The sequence below is a fragment of the Aethalodelphis obliquidens genome, unplaced genomic scaffold, assembly GCF_003676395.1.
Source record: "Aethalodelphis obliquidens isolate GAN/ISIS:26980383/991018 unplaced genomic scaffold, ASM367639v1 scaffold36, whole genome shotgun sequence".
NCBI classification, from domain to species: Eukaryota; Metazoa; Chordata; class Mammalia; order Artiodactyla; family Delphinidae; genus Aethalodelphis; species Aethalodelphis obliquidens.
Window position 1 is genome coordinate 9,978,882 of NW_020837980.1, and position 20,873 is coordinate 9,999,754.

Consider the following 20,873-nt stretch of genomic DNA (forward strand, 5'->3'; position numbering starts at 1 on the left):
AGCTATAGGAAAGATTTTTTACTAGTGATGAAGTTTTGATATTAAGAAATTTGTTCTCTTCTTCATTATCTTTCTTTGGTGTTCTGTACCTCTACATCGTAAATATTTAAACTTCTCTTTGAAATGCAGACAGAAGAAAATTATTAGCAGAATGACAATGAATAGCTCCTTCCTTCCCTTTAGATATATTTTGGTGTAGATATTTCCCTAATTTCCTTAGGGTACACAATTGAGGATGAGGTGGAGGAAGGCTAAAACGTTAAAATAAAAACAAAAATAGGGAGCTTCCCGGGTAGCTCAGTGGCTGAGAATCCACCTGCCAATGCAGGAGACACGGGTTCAAGCCCTGGTCTGGGAAGTTCCCACACGCCGCGAAGCAACTAAGCCTGTGCGCCACAACTACTGAGCATGTGCTCTAGAGCCCGCAAGCCACAAAACTACTGAAGCCCGGGCACCTACAGCCCATGCTCCACAATGACAGAGGCCACCCCAATGAGAAGCCCACACACCACAACGAGGAGTGGCCCCCGTTCGCCGCAACTAGAGAAAAGCCCACGTGCAGCAACAAAGACCCAATGCAGCCAAAAATAAATAAATAAATAAACTTATATAAATAAATAAAATAAACAAATAGGATATAATTAAGCTAAAAACTTTTGCACAGCAAAGAAAACCACAAACAAGATGAAAAGACAACCCTCAGAATGAGAGAAAATATTTGCAAATGAAGCAACAGACAAAGGATTAATCTCCAAAATATACAAATAGCTCATGGAGCTCAATATCAAAAAAACAAACAACCCAATTAAAAAATGGGCAGAAGACCTAAATAGACATTTCACCAAAGAAGACATACAGATGGCCAAGAGGCACATGAAAGGATGCTCAACATCACTAATAATTAGAGAAATGCAAATCAAAACTACAATGAGGTATCACCTCACACCAGTCAGAATGGCCATCATCAAAAAACCTACAAACAATGAATGCTGGAGAGGGTCTGGAGAAAAGGGAACCCGGAACCCCTTTTCACTGTTGGTGGGAACGTAAATTGATACAGCCACTATGGAGAACAGTGTGTAGGTTCCTTAAAAAACTAAAAATAGAACTACCATATGACCCAGCAATCCCATTACTGGGCATATGCCCTGAGAAAACCATAATTCAAAAGGACACATGTACCCCAATGTTCACTGCAGCAGTATTTACAATAGCCGGTACATGGAAACAACCTAAATGTCTAATGATAGATGAATGGATAAAGAACTTGTGGTACATATATGCAATGGAATATTACTCAGCCATGAAAAGGAATAAAATTGGGTCATTTGCAGAGATGTGGATGGACCTACAACCTGTCATACAGAGTGAAGTAAGCCAGAAAGAGAAAAACAATTATTGTATATTAACGCATATATGTGGAACCTAGAATATGGTACAGACGAACCTATTTGTAGGGCAGGAATAGAGACGTAGATGTAGAGAACAAACATGTGGACACAGTGGGGGGAAGGGGAGGGTGGGATGAATTGGGAGATTAGGTTTGACATAAATACACTACCATGTGTAAAATAGATAGCTAGTGGGAACCTGCTGTATAGCACAAGGAGCTCAGCTCGGTGCTCTGTGATGACCTGGAGGGGTGGGATGTGGGGGGAGGGAGGGAGGTCCAAGAGGGAGGGGATATAGGTATACATTTAGCCGATTCAATTCATCATACACAGAAACTAAAACAACATTGCATAGCAATTTTACTCCAATAAAAATAAAAAAGTTAGGTGTCTTCAGGAAAAGAATTATTTCGACTTCAATGTAAAGGGAAAATCAAAAGGGGAAAAAAAGGAATAAAATAAAATTATTTGATTTTAAAAACAAAATAGCAGAAGTTATTAATGATTTTTAAAGCCCTTTCTAATATACTTATTTAATTAATTTTCAAGGTCTAAATTGTATTAGTCAGTGATGTAGCCTCTATGCTATGTGTATCCTGAACCTGTGTTAGTATTTTTAAGATTCTATTGTGATGTCTAATGTAAGATTGGCAGTATTTAAATGATTCTGGCCTGCAGCACATCATCTCAGGCTGTGAATTCATTAAATTTGAAAAGAGGCAGGCAAAGATTCATTTTGAATGGGAGATATCCAGGAGAATGAGCAGGTTGGTCCAGGAGTTGCTGTTGGGTGCCTTTGAAGAATGGGAGCACACCTTTCCCTAAGTAAGAACTGAATGGTTCAGCATATGGTGTTTGTGAACACACATGCACCCTCTTGGTAAAACAGAAAACAGCCCTTGATTACCTAAGCTGTCCAAATGGTAATTATCCTACTGTCTCATCCATCATTGCTTGGTTTGAGCACTGTATAATTCATTTCCTACTCTTGGGCCTCTATAGGCTATGACAAGTACTACTGCAATATTTAGCATTGCGGGTTGGAAATGTGAAGTGAAGCATAGACACAGTACTTAGTTTGAGATGATTACACAACACTGTGACTTGTAAAAGGTTCTCAGAAATAAATAAGTTCATGAGTCAACTTGAGACCTTACGTTAAGAGAATGACAGCCAATAGAATCCCTGAGGATTCTCTGAGGATGTGGCTTTCTGGTGAGATAATATTGGATTCTGAAGCTTTTCTTACTCACAGTGAAGCACACTTCAAACTGGCTTTAAAGATTCATTTTGTAGGCTTAAAAATCTACCTTTAGGAAAAGTGGGACTAGCAGGTAACCTAGTATGGAAAGAGAAAGAAATGAGCAAATAGATTCGCTCTTCCTGTGGGAATTCCGAGCCTCAAAAGTAATGTAAAGTGACAGTTTGATTTCCTTTTCTTCTTCAAAATCACCAAAAAGTGATAATGACCTCGGGAGTCTGCGTGTGGCCCATTTGATTCGGTTTGGGCCCAAGGAAAAGCTAAAGGCTAAACGTATTTTAACTGAGCTAAAACCAAGATAAACACATCCCTGAGGTCATTATTTCCATTAGCTGACACCCTGTATACAATATTAAAAGCACTGTAAAAACAATATACACTTTTCCAATGGTTTACTTTTGAGGAACACTTATCCACACTGTTTCTGAACTCTTGACTCAAAGTAAAAATAACTTTTATTCTGTAGGGGAAGCAGTGTTTAAACAAACAAGTAAACAAACTATGGTTTACAGAGTAGAGTCACTTTCGTTCAGTAAATATCCTAAACACAGTGGTATAAAACAAGCCATGGAGGCTAACTAGAGTGCATGTTACATATATCAAACATGTGCAGAAGCGTTTAGCAGACAGTTTTTAGCAGATTACATAGTTATTGATCTTTGTAAGATATATCCCACCTGTTTCCAAAATCAATTGGAAGAGGCAGGCCCAATGCTCAGTATGAAATGAACTGCCAGTGAATTAAGTTTTATTTTATACACATCTCAGATTAGACTGGGTTAAAAATAATTTTACATTATGATTTTGGTGCAGTCCTTTAAAAATCAACAGATTATGGCCAGCTGTGTGCAAATACTGTCGTAGAAGCTGATTCTACACATCTAAAAGCTGTAATCCCATTATATACATAAGATTTATCTGATATCTCTAAGTCAACAATATAGTTCAAACAGAACTATCTATCCCTTTGTGTTAGGGAGTATTCTTCCATATACCTCTGTGCTACACAGACAGTTCTAATGATTTAAATAACTCACATGACTCTAAAACATAGCCTAGTAATACTTTCAATCTCCTCTTTCTCCTTGAGCAAGTAGAAGTCTATTTCGACTTGTCAGCTAGGGATTACCTGTTTGTGATTTCTAACAAATTTCAGACAAGTATATTGATTTTGATAACATTTATTTTATTTCTGTGATATTTAGGCTATGATGATTTGTGACTGAGCGTGCCATTTTGCAGAAAATGAAGGATGACTTTTTTCCAAAATGCCTATGCGTACATCAGAATAGCTAAAATGATAAAGACTGAAATACTACCTATTAGAGAACAGGTGACACTTCCATGTGTTGCAGGTGGGAGTGTAAAATGGTACAACCACTATGAAAAACTACTTGGCAGTTTTCACTAAAGGTAAATATATGCTTAAAATGTGACCCAGCAATTTTACTCCTAGGTTTATTCCTAAAAGAAATTAGTCCTTATGTCCACAAAAAGCCATGTACAAAAAAATTTTATAGCAGTACTCTTCTTAACATTGCCAAACTAGAAACAACCCAAACATTCATCAACAGTAGAATGGATAAATTATGGTATACTTATCCAGTGGAATACTGCACAGCAATAAGCGAATGAACTAATGGTGTATGCATCAATATGGATGAAACTCATGTTTTGTAAAATACTCAAGATTCTAAATAACATGGTGTATGAGTCAATTTATATGCATTCTTAGGACAGAAGAAACTAACCTGTGATGATGGGTGTCAGAATAGTGGTCATCTCTTGGGAGATAGGGCACAGATGGAGAAGGAGCATGAGGTGATATCCTGCAGTGAGGGAAATGTGTATCTTAATCTGGGTGGTAGTTACATATGCATATACATAAGTTTAAAAAATTGAGCTCTAGTAAAATTCTTTTCTATATTTATGTTATACTTTAATATTAAGACAAAGTAAATTCATTTATATGTAAAATTTGTAGAGATGTGATGTCACTAAAGATGACTGTATATACACCAGTACTGGTCATGCTATGTTACTAAACCAGATTCCCTTCTACTCCTGGGAGGACAGAGAAAGTAAGGAAAAAACAGGAAATGCTGCTATTGATAGATAACATCTTAAGGAACTATGAAAATATAATAGTCCGAATACTCTTGACATCTGGACTCTACTTAGTGTTGCCTTGGGCCAAAAGGTCACATCTACAAGAACACCTGTTGACATGCCTTTGCTGTTAGTTTCTTGATAGAAAGTTTGAAAGTGGCTTCTCCACAAAATATTGAGGAAAGAGGCAGAAGAAATTTTTTGAAGGGCAGGAACACCCACCTGAGGAGAGGAAAACAGAAGAATTGACGGTGACCGGATTAGTATTCTAGAACTAACAGAAGAACCAAAACAGAGAACTAAGAAATATCAAGTTTAACCCCAGAACCCAGGGTTCCCCATGCATGGATTCAACCAACCACAAATTGACTGTACTACATCATTTTATATAAGGGACTTGAGCCTCCACGGATTTTGGTATTCTCTGGAGTCCTGGGACCACCCCACCCCCATACTGAGAGACAACTGTACTACCATTTTAGAGGGGTCAAAAATTTACTGACACTATAACTCAGATGAGCATAGGAGACATAAGCTTCCTAATTTTGTATTCAACTGACGTGGTCTTACTCATGGTTCTCTAATTGATGGGAAGTGAGAAAAAACCTACTTCTAGTCCTGGTTATTTTAAAACTAGTTTGATCCAACCACTTAATCTGTTCCTTTAGGTAGGCTCAATATTTGGGGATAAATGCACAATTTATTTCCACTCATTCTTTTACTCTCTGTACATGGTGACATTTGGGTGTGTGGGGAGGAAAGAGCTCACGTGATCTCCTGTCAGTTGAGTGAAAGAATTTACAAAGGTGTCCCTTTGGTCTCTTCCCAGTCCCACTTGTGGAGGGCTGGTGTGGCATAACCCAGACACTGGGTCTTAGTGACTAAGTCATGTGGGTGGTGGTTCTGCTGACAACCATGGCCGATGAGCTTACAAATCCTTCTTAACTGGCTTCATCAGGACTGAGTGGACCCTCTCAGCTCTTGCTGCTACATAACTGGCTGAGTCTCTGCCAAGTCCTCCATCCTGGTTCACTAGTCAGGCCCCAAGCCCATAGGCCCAGGGGACGTTGACTCAGTTCCGTGTCATCTGGGAATCCACGGATGCTCAACTGGATGATCTTCATCTTGTTGCGTGATGCTACTACTGCATCCCGCTACTCTGCCATCTTAACAGTGCTGTCCACCCCGTGTCATACAGTGATCTCCTGAAAAGTCTGAATCTGGGAGTGAGTCAAATGGCTTCTGTCCTTGAAACCTCCTCCCACTCATCTAATATATTTCTTCCTCTCAGCCAAGGGCTAGGAGGAGATACTCAAATTTATGTCTACTTTCCACTTTTTTAAAAAAAATTATTTATTTTACCATCTTTATTGGAGTATAATTGCTTTACAGTGGTGTGTTAGTTTCTGCTTTATAACAAAGTGAATCAGCTATCTGTATACATACATCCCCATATCTCCTCCCTCTTGCATCTTGCTCCCACCCTCCCTATCCCACCCCTCTAGGTGGTCACAAAGCACCAAGCTGATCTCCTTGTGCTATGCAGCTGCTTCCCACTAGCTATCTATTTTACGTTTGGTAGTGTATATATGTCCATGCCACTCTCTCACTTCGTCCCAGCTTACCCTTCCCACTCCCCATGATCTCAAGTTCATTCTCTATGTCTGTGTCTTTATTCCTGTTCTGCCCCTAGGTTCTTCAGAACCACTTTTTTTATATTCCATATATATGTGTTAGCATATGGTATTTGTTTTTCTCTTTCTGATCAATGGAACAGGATAGAAAACCCAGAGATAAACCCATGCACATATGGTCACCTTATTTTTGATAAAGGAGGCAAGAATATATGATGGAGAAAAGACAGCCTCTTCAATAAGTGGTGCTGGGAAAACTGGACAGCTACATGTAAAAGAATGAAATTAGAACACTCCCTAACACCATACATAAAAATAAACTCAAAATGGATTAAAGACCTAAATGTAAAGCCAGACACTATAAAACTCTTAGAGGAAAACATAGGCAGAATACTTCCCACTTCTCTATTTCTGTTCTCATGATCCTCTAAAACCAGAAACAATTGGCTTTTCTTTCTTACTTCCTATGTCATACCCATTTTCAATCAGATAACAGCAATCTTTGTTATTCCTCATTAATGGTGAAAGGGTTATCCTCCCTAAATTCTGGTAAAAATGCTGAAATTCAGGCCACTTGACCTAGATTTTTAATATATTCAATCAGGGTCAAAGGAGGTCCTTTGTTTTGCTTTTTGTTTTTTCAACAAAGCCCAAGTTTCGAGTCTATTATCTTGATGCAAAATCCAATTTTGAATTTCAGAAGCTGAATTTCAACTCTTTTTATTGTTCCTGTAACTTATTCCCCATTTGTTCCCACCCATCCTCTGCCCACTCTCACCCCAGGCAGATGAAGGGTCAATTAGGAAGAAAATCTTCCATGTAGAACACTCATATTTTTTAATAAAATATATATCCCATTAAATCTAAGACTTAGGCTCTGTATCAGGGTGGTTAAGAACACACTTTTGGGGCTTCCTTGGTGGCACAGTGGTTAAGAATCCGCCTGCCAGTGCATGGGGACACGGGTTCGAGCCCTGGTCCAGGAAGATCCCACATACCGCAGAGCAACTAAGCTCCTGCGCCACAACTACTGAGCCTGCGCTCTAGAGCCCGCGAGCCACAACTACTGAGCCCACGTGCCACAACTACTAGAGTCTGCGCGCCTAGAGCCCGTGCTCTGCAACAAGAGAAGCCACAGCAATGAGAAGCCCGCTCACTGCAACAAAGAGTAGCCCTCGCTCGCCGCAACTAGAGAAAGCCCACACGCGGCAACAAAGACCCAACGCAGCCAAAAATAAATTAACTAACTAAATAAATATATATAAGAACACGCCTTTGAAACCAGACAGTCTTAGGTTTCAGATTTTGTTCTGTAATTACCAGGGTCTTTACAGACTTTCTAAATATCAATATTTACTGCTACTGACTAAAAGGAAAACAGGACTCTAAGAGAAAAAGGGAAGTTCCAATCATCAGCACATCATGCTCACTTGCATTCTCCTCCACATAGCTGTTATCAGTACCCACTGAACTCCTATTATGGGCTTGTTGCCTTTGTTGGGATAGCTGAAGCTCCATGAAGTTATGTAATTTGCCAAAGTCATGCAGCCCGAAAGTGGCAGAGCCAGGATTTTAATTTTAACTTCAGACCCCTTGACTCTGAAATCTATGTCGAATCCATTGCCCATTTCACAGACTGTGACACTGGAGTTCAGAAGACTTAACTTGCCTAGGGCAACACCACTGGTAAATTTATCCTCAGCCTGTGTTCTTTCCACTAGGTTACATTGCCTCTCACCAGTGTGGGGCGAGCACCATGCCTTGCGCATTCCTGTGACGCCTGCCAAACACGGCATCTGAACACAAAAGAGCATCAGAGAATGTTAGAGCTGGTAGGAATTTCGAATCTGAGTAGAAATCTCTCAGTTTGCTCACATGTCAATTCTGAAGCAGAGCTACACGACAAGAGCCAGGTCTAAAACCCAGATCTCCTGATCCCCTGATCTGCTTTCTTTCTTCTTCCTCCCTACACCACTAGATGTTTGTTTCTATTGTCCCCTTCCAGAGCCTAAAAGAAGAGGAAGAACAAGTGGTGGCAATCAGAAGAGAGTGGGTAGCCAATCCCACAAGTCTTCCAGGAGGAAAGGGGCACTGGCCCAGGCCCAGGAAGTGTCCCCAGGGGCTTGTGTCGGCAGGAATCCCCACATCACCACGCGTGGATCTGAGAGGAGAACCTGGCAGATTCAATCATCCGGTGACTCAAATGTCACAGCATAACTGTAGAGAAAGAATAATAGTGGAAGCTCGCTGGCCGATTTTCAACAGAACGGCTCAGGATAAGGAAGATTAAGAAAATTGCTGAAGAGGATGATAATGACAATTAATAAGAACAAATAGCTACCATTCATTGAGCACTTATGTGTCTGGCACTGGGCTGCCCACTTTACATATCAACCTGATAAAGTACAGTTATTATCCCCATTTTGTGGGGAGGAAACTTAGGCGGGGCAAGGCTGAGGAAGCTGCCCAAGGACACACAGCTCGTAAGAGAGAGAGAGAGAGAGACCTTGGGTGCGAGCCCAGGTCTGCCTACCTTTAAGTCTGTGCACCTCAGCACAGAATCATAATAGCGGCCGTTAGGTATCCAAGCCTGCAGGAAGTGCTTAGAACAATGCATTATCTTCTTTCCTTTTCACAGAAACCCTGCCAACTGTGTATTAGTCTCTTCATTTTTATAGGCGAGGCAAAGAGCTTGGAGACACTAATTATTCAAGGTCACGCAGTAAGTTAGGAACAGACACAAGATTCAAACTCCAATTGGTCTTATTCTGAAGCTCATCGTGACGGTAAAAATAACTGCAACAAAAAATTATCACACTTGGCTAAACATAATATTAGTGGGAGTTGTCCATTTGACGGATTATTCACAACCAACTCCTAGTGATTTTGACAAGCTGCCTACAACCCGGGCCCAAAGTCACAGAAACAAGAGAAACATGAGTTTATTGAGTCATTTTCCCTGTGAGTGTCAAACTACCTCTCTGCAGAAAACTTACCATCCTAAGTGACAACAGCAGACACTTGTGTAATCATCAACAGTCTTAGAATAAAGGTATTCATCCCTTTCCTACAGCCCCCTTCTTTTTAAATTGAATATAGTTGATTTACAATGTTGTGTTAATTTCAGGTGTAGAGCAAAGTGATTCAGCTGTATCTATCTATACACACATATATACGTGTATATGTATATGTGTATATATATTTTTTCAGATTCTTTTCACTTATAGTTTATTACAAAATATTGAGTAGAGTTCCCCTTGCTGTACAGTAGGTCATTGTTGGTTATCTATTTTATATATAGTAGTGTCTATATGTTAATCCCAAACTCCTAATTTATCCCTCCCCGCCTTTTCCCCTTTGGTAACCATAAGTTTGTTTTCTATGTCTGTGGGTCTATTTCTGTTTTGTATACAAGTTGATTTGTATCATTTTCTTTAGATTCCACATATAAGCAATATCATATGATATTTGTCTTCTTCTGTCTGGCTGACTTCACTTGGTATGGTAATACCTAGGTCCATCCATGTTGCTGCTAATGTTCATTGAAGCACTATTCACAATAACCAAGACATGGAAGCAACCTAAATGTCCATGATAGATGAATGGATAAAGAAGATGTGGTATATATCTACAATGGAATATTACCCTGCCATAAAAAAAGAATGAAATAATCTCACAGGCTCTCGATCTAACCCCAAATCACTTCTGATAAGGAAAAAAAAACCTATGATAAAATATAAAAGATACATATAGCAAGAACCCAGGAAACCTTTCTCTCCCTGGAAAATTATAGAAATTATCCCAATAAAAATTCAGTTCTATAACAATTACTATTCCTCTACGAGGAGGCTCATACTCTTTACATCTTTCATGTATGAACAATTTACCAAGAAGGAAATAGACATGGCTCTTAAATATCTGAATAAATGCTCCTCCTCATTCACAGAGAAAGGCAAATTAAAACACACAAAGTCAATTTTAATCATGGAGACTTGGTGAAGTTGTAGGCAGAAGTCACTCTCATGCATCAGTGGGATCCTTCAGGAGGGCAACTTTGCAACATTTATCAAATTTACAATTCATGTACCATTTGACCTAGCAATCTGCTCCTAAGAATTTATCCTTCAGATTTACTTACACAGATGCAAAATGACCTATTTGTAAAGTTATTTATTGCAGATAGTTTTTAATCCACAAAAGATGTGAATAAATGTCCATCAGAATGGGGCTGGTCCTAAATCATAGTTCAACCATGCAGTGGAGCACCACACGCCATAGAAAGAATGAGAAGCTTTTCACATAGAGATGGAACAGATGATGAGATCTATTGTTAAGAGGAATATGCAACATGCAGGACAGTTAAGGCTGGATATTACTATGTCTATAAAAAGTTTGGAGGAGAAATTAAAAAGATGTGTACTCCTTACATATGAATAAAATATATTTGTGAAGATACACATGAAAATGCCAACATTCATTGCCCTTCAAGAAGGTTGGAGGAATAGACCCTCCCTTGTACCTCCTGAATTTTTAACCATGTGACTATATCTCCTATTCAAAATTTTTTCAAAAAATAAATAATTTGTTTTAAGTTGCTTTCCTCACCTTGGGTGAGGTGCAGATAGACCAAGAGTAGGAAAAGATATTTTCTTTATATATCTCTGAATTGTTTTTATAAACATGTATACTTTTAATGTAAAAAACTCCAGCTAAGATTAAAGAGATAAATTTTCTTTCACAATTTCTAACAATATTTTTTGGCCATTAACAGAAAACAACTGTGCTCCTAAATGTTCAAAAAAGCTGAACTGGCTATGTCTCTTTTTTCCTTAAGAATCAATTTCCTTTATTTCCCATTAGGTAAAGCATTTTTGTTTATTTTGCTTTGCTTATTTTTTCCTAATGTGCAGTCCAGCTCAACATCTCCTTAGAAAGATAGTGATGCTTGAATTCAAACTGGAGATGCTTCTAGAGGTTTCAGTGCGCCCACTGTAGCTTTCTTTTGCACATCACAGAGTTCTGAAATTTGGTTATTGCTGGCCTTGCTCTGGTAAGTTTCCTTCTTAGAAAAAGCATTGTTGAAAATTCTACATTTTCACTTTCATTTGTGAACGTGGCCCTAGAAAGCTTTTTGATTCCTTAAATGTTTTCAAATGTTAATTGAAGAGCAGAGCAGCTGGACCAAATCATAAGCAGCATATCTTCAAGACACTTACTCTGTTCTTTATGAAGTGACATTTCCTACAATCCCAGGAAAATGTGAATAGATAGGAACTAAATGAAAAATCAAATAGCTCTTTTTTGATATGTGATTATAATGTACACAAAACATAAGAAGTTTCCCATTAGACATGAACCTGGTAAAATAAAAACTGTAAGTTATTGGCCAGTAACACTACTCTCCTAGCTAAGTTCCACGGAACAGTATATAAGATAGTCAAAGAAGCTTCAGCTTCTGTTAATGTATGAATTCATAAAATAGAACCAAACCTACACATGATCATATTTTGGCCCCATACATGGACTAAATATTCTTTAAACAAAACACTAGGGGCTGGTGAGTGGAACAGGAGGCCGGGATAGAAATCCTATTAGAAAATGCCATTTGAACATCATTTGTATTAAAAGCTACTTAGAACTAGGAAGAGTAATAAAAAGATAAAATCATTTCATAGGAGTTGTGACAGAACTTCATCTGTAGCTAGTCAGAACAACTGGAATCCTGGTTATCTCCAACACTAGTATTGCAGCCCTATATAACTATCCAAATAGCTAGTATGAAATCATATAAACATTTAAAAACTATGTACTTTGCCATTATGTAGTATAGACTCTGGCTATTCAAGGTGGGGTCCATGGCCCAGCATACTGCATTTCCTGGGAGCATGTTAGAAATATAGACTCCCAGACCCCCTCAGACTACTAAATTAGAGTCTTCATTTTAACGAGATTCCTAGGTGATAATTCACATACACATTAATGTTTGAGAAGCACTAGTCTAGAACATGGACACAAAAGGCAGACAGATCTACATTGAAATCATAGCTCTGGCATTAAAGGTTGTGAATGAGCAAATTATGTAACCACTTGAAGCTTCAATTTCCTCATTTTAAAAATGGAAGTGGTAATAGCTGGCTCATACATTTGTTGTGATAATTAAAACAGAACATACATGGAGAACACCAAGCAGAGTACTAGGCATCAACTAGGCGTTCCATGAATATCAACACACTTCCTCTACTCTTCTTCCCATTTTAGGAGGAAAGAAAAAAATTCAAATCATAAAAAATAAAGAAACCATGCATGTAGAAATTCTTAAGTCACCCTAAAATATTATTGAGAACTAAGTTAGGACTTCAACCCACAGCTGAGCCAAGTGTCTGACTTATTCCGTTAACACAGACTGGAGCTCATGTTCTTACACATCCATCACTGATAAACTCCAGGTTACATTTTTAAAATATATATGGAATACCACTCAGCCATAAAAAAGAATGACATAATGCCATTTGCAGCACCATGGATGGACCTAAAGATTATCATATTTAGTGAAGTAAGTAAGACAGAGAAAGACAAATATCATATGCTAGCACTCATATGTGGAATCTAAAATATGACACAAATGAACTTATCTATGAAACAGAAACAGACTGACAGACACAGAGAATAGACTTGTGGTTGCTAAGAGGGAAGGGGTGTGGGGGAGGGATGGATTGGGAGTTTGGGGTTAGCAGATGCAAACTATTGTACATAGAATGGATAAACAACAAGGTCCTACTGTATAGCACAGGGAACTATATTCAATATCTTGTGATAAACCATAAGGGAAAAGAATATTAAAAAGAATATATATATGTATAACTGAATCACTTTGCTGTACAGTAAAAATTAACACAACATTGTAAATCACTGTACTTCAATAAAATAAATTTTAAAAAATAAAAATTATACGGAAATAATAATACAAGTCCATCATTACTGTTACAAAAATATTCAAACTACATGCCCTGCTCACTTTTAGTTACAAACACAAATCATATGTCAGCATTCAGAAGCAGATGTATATGTACATATATGTATATATTTTTATCTCTCAAATTATATAATCAATTGCAAATATTGCAGTTGTTATTTATAGGTATCTAAAAGTTACTACCTTAGAGTGGCTTTAAAGAAATTAGTAATATTACAATAATCATAGCAGGGCTTCCCTGGTGGTGCAGTGGTTGGGAGTCCGCCTGCCAATGCAGGGGACACGGGTTTGGGACACGGGTTCCTGCCCCGGTCCGGGAAGATCCCACATGCCGCGGAGCAGCTGGGCCCGTGAGCCATGGCGGCTGAGCCTGCACGTCCGCACCCTGTGCTCCGCAACGGGAGAGGCCACAGCGATGAGAGGCCCGTGTAATGCAAAAAATAAATAAATAAATAATTATAGCAGACTAATTTAATTGCATACCTGTTCTTGTGCCAGGAACTGTGTTAGGCTATTTACATATTTGCAGCAAAACTGTGAAAAGAGAAACACTACGGTAAGTTTTGTCATTATGAGAAGCACCCTGAAAGAAATGATGTAAAGTTCTTGAACAGATTAAAAAAATGTCTTTCTACATAATGATGTAGGGGAGGAAAAAGAATTTTCCCTTTATCCTTCTGAGTTCTTAGCTGAGACCCCTGTAATAAAAGACAGAATAGCAAGAGAAAAATAAACAAGTTTATTAACAAGCATACATCATGTATACATGGGAGATACCCAGGAAAAACTGAGTAACTCCTTGAGGTGGCCTAGAACTCAGGCTTACATACCATTTAAACAGACAAAGAGGAGGAGGGATGTAAACTTCTCAGAGGAGAGAAATGATTTTTAGAGAAGAAGAATGGACCTTTAGAAGAACAGACAGTTTGTCTGGGTGTGGTGTCCACTTTTAGTCTCTTCTGTGATGAGTCAATTCTTCCAGGTTGATGAAACTTCCAGGGAGGGGATCTATGACAACTGAGGGTTTTTTGGATGCTCTGTCTTTAGATAGATAAGGAGAGCTCCCAGAAAGCCTCTCCTTGGATTTGCTGATTTTCGATTGCCTACAGCTCCAAATAATCAATATACCAAAGTGACATTTGGAGGCAGCATGTCCTGAACAGCTAGAGTCATATTCTGGGGTTGCACATTCTGCCCCTCCTCAGTGAAAATGTAAGTAGCACTGTTTTTTAATGGACTTGGGGCACAGACACTGTTTATTGAGTGGCAGGTGCAGGAGAAGTAGCTGGCTCCATTGTGGAAGCAGAGGTGGTAGGTCATTCCAGGGTGCTGTGGGTATCCGGCAGCCAGGGCCATGCCCCCCATCCTAGGGGACAGCACAAGCTCACTACAACAGGAGTAGCAAGGAGCCGGCCTGAGGAAGAGGCAGCCACAGCCCCCAGGATGCTTGGCAAGAAGCAGCAGACGAATTTGGCACAGGGGTTTGGGGAGGGAGGGACTGGGGTCTGGGTGTTCTTGAGGGAGATGGAGGAGGATCACGTCTGTGGGGTGGAGTAGAGACTGTGGTGGTAACTCTCTTCCCATCTACCCCTTCCCTAATCCAACCCTAGAGATGCCACAGAAGTAAAAGTGGGGACAATGTGTTTGGTAAATTAATATGAAGACCAAGAAAGTGGCCAGGTTGAGGAATTCGGAAGGAATCAACAACTGAGCAGGGAACAGAGTTTAGTACTGCTATCCTCCAGAAGATGGAGAGGGGCAAACTTTTAGAAGAGCCCTTTGTTCTACCCCATAAGGGCAAGAGTGCACTGCTGCCTGCCCAGTCACCACTGTCTCAGTGTGGAAAACCTGACGTTGGCCCAGATTTTGTAGCATTTACTTAATGACCAGGTGGGCTGAAGCCTGTTTATCCAACAATGAACATTTTGTGGGCTGCCATTATAACTATGAAGAGTCTTTATCCACCTAGATGTTATGTCTTGTTTTAACTCCGTGGGAATTCAGTCATAAAGAAAAGAAAACAAATATTTTATACAATGGCTGAAATGCAGACCACAAACACTGGTGTGCAAAATGCAACTTTATTATTCCATAACAAATTAATTTCTAGTTGGGGCTCCCAATTCTCCAAAGTCAACTTGTGGCTGTTTCCAAATATTGGGGGTCTGAAACAAATGTTAGTCATTATGAGGTGTTATGGACCCTAAATGTTGATAGCCCTCACATGCATCTTCTGATTCACCAGCATCCCAGTGGGTTGATGGGATGTGCGGGTTTTTCATTGCATGCTGGTTGATGCTGAGGAAGCCCTGCACTGGTCTACATAGCCCCTTCAGGTCCAGCTATGCTAACTGTTTCTTCCATGCCACTCTAGAAGCACAGAATCATTCTGCTGGTGCCCAAGGATCTCGGTCTGCTAATTGTGACACTGTCTAATCCAAAGACTTGCTCTCCTTCCCAGAACCCGAACCAGGAAAACAGGACCCAGAGTCCCTGGATTTGAGACACTGCATAACCCTATTCTGCTCACTCCTCCATCCCTCCTATTCTTTCTTCTCCCTATTAGCCTAAGGGAGTGTCTTCTACTTGAGGCAAGAAAGCCTGCTCTCCTACAAGGTGCTTCTTGTCAACACTGTATCCATGCCCAATGTCCCAAATCGCCTCCTCTAACCTTAGAAGGGGAAGCCAGGAAGAGGCTTTTTGTTCTGCTTTCCAACCTGTCACTAATTTCCCTTGAGGAAATAAGCACAGAGGTGGATCCTACCTGAAGGGAGAAAGGAGAATGTTAGCCAGAGAAAAGGAGGAGGGGGGAAAGATGACTTCCAGGAGAAAAAATACAAGCTTCCCTCTCAAAAACGTTATTTCACAACATTGTTACCACCTCTCCTTAGCTTTATCAGGTTTCTGGAACAGGAAGGAGATTAACCTCACCTAAATCACATGACTAAAATGTCTGTGAATTACTTTGTATAATTTTTACATGATGCATTATGTAGGAGAGCAAAACTTACCACCCCAAAATGTGTCTCTTTGGCATGAGGATTATTTTAGGCTCATTATTTTTAAGAAACAGAAGACTCAGGAAGCTTTTCTTGTTACCTCTCCTGTAGCTGCCTAAAGAATGAAGACAGTAGATAGAGAACCTGTTCCAGGAAGGGAGCTATCACCATTGATAAATATAGTATGAACTAGGTGTGTACACAGGGAGAAACCTAGTAAAGTTTGTTAAAATTCCTCTGTGTCCCATTGTCTCTGCATGGCCCAGCAAACATTTGTTTACCAAACATTTGCTTTTCCATCTCCATGTCAATTGCCTTCCTTCCCTCTGAGGTCCCAAACCACTCCTCTCAGCATCCTCTTTTGTCTTTAACTGAGAATAATATTTAAGGTGAGGGTTTTGGCCATTTTGGTCAGTTACTCAGTTCTCTGGGTCTCTCTCATGTATACATGTTATTACATTTTGTTGATTGTCTCCTGTTAATCTGTCTCATGTCAATTTAATTCTTAATCAGCGAGAAGAACCTAGAAGGGTAGAGAAAAATTTCTTCCTCCCTGACAATTGTTCTATCCCAGTTTTCAATTAGAGAAAGAAAATACGGGCTTAGAAGAAGCACTTTCTACTGAATGTCTAAAAAAATATTGGGAGTTAAGAGAGTTAACACTATTTTAGTCTCCAAATTTTTACTGATTAAGAAACTAACCTGGCTGGTCTCTTTTGGAATATCAGCACCAGATCCATCAAAAGTAATACAGAGTGAGTGCCTTCATTTTGAGATATGTAAGAGTCTTTTCCCTGGCTATTAACCTGACAAAGGACAACCAGGGCAGTAAAGCATCTGTTTAATGGCAAAATCAACCAACCAACAAACAAATACTGAGCCTCAAGCAGCATATTTGAGATAATCCAACTTGGCCTCCATCCTCAAGTCATTTGTCCCTGTCCAGGCATAGAATGAGGTTTAGGGGCTTAGTACTCAAAAGCACCATAGATGCCATGCTGCTCTTGAAACTGAGGGCAGTCATCAGTTATATCCCTTAAACTATAACTTGCTTAATAAATAATATCCTGTAACCTGCATTCCCTGACCGAACTTGCTTTAATTGTTTAAGTTGCAAACCCTCCAAGCTTCATGTAGCTTAGGCAATATATCACAAGATTCCTTTAACTGCCCCCTATAGATAATACCTCTGACACATGGGTTTCTACAGTAACAGTTGCTTAAGTTGTTTTTTCCAGGAACACAGGACTAGCCTTGCCCAGTTCAATCTGGTCAAGACCACTGACTATGCAACTGGGTCTGCATGAGTGTCTGCTGGCTGACCATTTGATGTCAGAGGACCAAAAACTCCACCTTCAGATCATGATAATACTGCCATTTTCTGAACATGTGTCGTATGAAAAAGCTATGTAACTCAGATACACCTGTGCAGAGTCACAATAACTTGCATCCAATTATTTTTCCCCACATCTCAGACCACCCTGTTTCTTTTTTTTTTTTTTTTTTGCGGTACGCGGGCCTCTCACTGTTGTAGCCTCTCCCGTTGCGGAGCACAGGCTCCGGACGCGCAGGCTCAGTGGCCATGGCTCACGGGCCTAGCCGCTCCGCGGCATGCAGGATCTTCCCGGACCGGGGCACGAACCCGTGTCCCCTGCATCGGCAGGAGGACTCTCAACCACTGCGCCACCAGGGAAGCCCCACCCTGTTTCTTTATCCCATAAATATCCCAAACCCCTCACCTTTGGGGAGGCCAATTGAGACTTGTTCTCCCATCTCCTCACTTGCCTCCCTCATAGATAAACCCTTTCTCTGCTGCAAACTTCAGTATCTCAGCATTTGAATTGCTGCACCACAGGCAAACAATCCTGTTTTGGTAACAAATTTGGAAAATCAGCCAGGAGGTAAGTCTAGATGGACCATTTGCTGTAGTTCATGGGCCCCTTGGCAGCACTGAGAGACTATTGAAGAGTCCAAACAGCTGCCTGGCCTGTTTGTTCCAGGCACTGTCCCCAGAATTTCCTCCAGCACCCAGCCTCTGACCTTTGGCATTTGTACATAATTTTGCATTGCAGCTGAGAAATGGTTTCTGGATCTGAAAAATGTCTTTTGGGTGAGTAACCTTGTTAAAAAGTATCTGTGTCTAAATTGTCTGATAATTTCATCCAGATCATGGGTTCAAGATGCACCCGAGGGGATTCTGGTAGGATTGTGTGTTCGAGGTACACCTTAAGGACAATATGAAAGGTTACAGCAGCTGAGTTACCCTAAACCTGGGTTTGAATCCAAAGTTTCTCATCTCTGGTCTGGCATGTCTCTGTTCTGGCCTTGTTTGTTTATGCCCATCTGCATTTGATGGTCTTATTTGTTAAGAATTGGCTATTTAAGGCTGAGTTTCTTGATGGCTGTAGCAAAATTCCCCTAGGAATCAACCTTATGAGGGTCTTCTGACTCCAAAGAAAAGAGGCACTGTTCCCTCTGGTCCTTTGGGATGTTCCCAGGTAACTGGGGAATTTATGGAGGTGTCGGGGCATCCAACTGAAATGTGTAACAGCCTCATAGGGACCCCCATTAAGAAAACACATCTTTTCAGGCCTTCATTGTTCACAGGAAAGCAGTTGGCATTGGCAGCTCATCAGGGCTCACTTGCCTGTCAGCTCTCAATAGTTTATGCAAGGATCACACAGCCAGGGTGTAACCAGGACCCTTAGAAAAACTTTGTTACTGTGGCCACCTGCAAAAAAACCCCTTCAAAATGGGAAATGTTCATTTGAGTTCCCCTTGAAGCTCTCTAGGCTGTATTCTCCAAAATTGGGTGACTTTCAATTATTAATCCATGAAAGCAAAAAAGATGATACTTGTTTGTAACACCACATGGCCACAATGTTCTTTAGGCTGCAGAGGAAAAATGGCCAAGATGGGGCTCTTGTGACATTCCAAAACTGGGTTTGTGTACACAGAGAAAGTGGGCTTTCTAGGAGAAACTTGCATTTCTCTCCCTGTGCCTTTGAAGTGTAAATATTCTACCAGAGCTCTCAGGAACTCCTATCCTACTGTTATCTAGACCATCTCCAATTTCTGAGACTGAGAGGAAAAAAGGAAGAAAGAAGTCTTTTTAAACTCAACTCAGAAAACTGTGAGATCTGTCTGTGTCTATTTGGGTGTATGTATGTCTATGTCTTTACCTCCAGATGGTTTCACCAAAATCAATTTGTAAACGAACTATATTTAATGGGCTAAAGAGAAAGTAAGAGCTTACAAATCAAATATCAAATTTTTCTAAATGTAATATAAACTAGCATAAATTTTGTAAAGTATCATATGATCTAGGATTAACCTTTAATGAATGAAAACAAGTTTAAGTTGTTGGTTAATTAATACAGAAATGTCTTTAGAGTCATCAATATTAAGTATAATTCCTTTCTTTTACCTAGGTTTACCAAAAGTCAAATAAGTTCATATTATTTCAGCAAAAAAAAATTTATCAGCAAGAAAAATAACTAGATATGATGAAATTTTAAGTAAAATACTGTAAATGAGATAAAAGTTTTGGGGTAAACATTTTAGGAATAGTTATGTTTTAGTACTGTTTACTTAAAAATAGTTTCTCCAGATTTTTTCGGTAACTTGAAACCATTAGACTTGCTAAATTAAGTTAAATGATGGGAATGCATTGAATATCCAGATTATTTCCTAATTGTAATATATACGTAAGTAAAGCTACTAGAAATAATAAGGGCTACATTTCAGTATGCAAGAAAAGTAGGATGTGTGTTTTCAGTAAAAGAAGGTATGAGGAATGGAAATGTGATTTGTTAAGGGAAAAGAAAGTAGTTTTGTCCTAAAATTGGTTATTTCTAAGTGGAAAAGAAAATAAGGGACAAACTAATATGGATACAGGAAATTATGGAAGGCTTATGGAAAAGGAACCCTAAGAAAGGAATTTTGTGCATGGTCAGAACTGGCTAAGATTAGATTGAATTTAATTAAGTAAATGAATTTTGATATTAAAGGTAAGGTTGTACAAAACTAGAATTTGGTTTTCTCTTTGTTACGAGAACAAAGTTTTCTTGGAAAACATTTGATACTTTCAATAAGAGATTGCAAGTTACTTTTTTTATTTGGGGGGGTTGTTTTTTTGTTTTTTTACCTCTTAAGTGATCTGTTGTAACTTTCTGTATTTGTTTTTGAAATCTTTCATTTTCACTTTAAGTGAACAAGTATTGTTTCACAGTGACCTATGATCCTACTTGACCAAGTGTTCACATACCTTTTTGATATTTTTAACAAACTTCCCCCAAATCAAATTTTAATTGAAGTTCTTTTAACCTCTAGATAACTTCGGGATGCTTCAGAGGGCCCCTGAAGCATCTCAGGGAGAAAGGTTAAACTAATTAGGCTTATTTGGTATATTAAATTACATGGGAAGCATTGTCAAATGAATGGTGATAAACCTTCTTAGATTGTATTGTATGGGTAAATGTCATTAATATAAGAGCTCTAGAAATT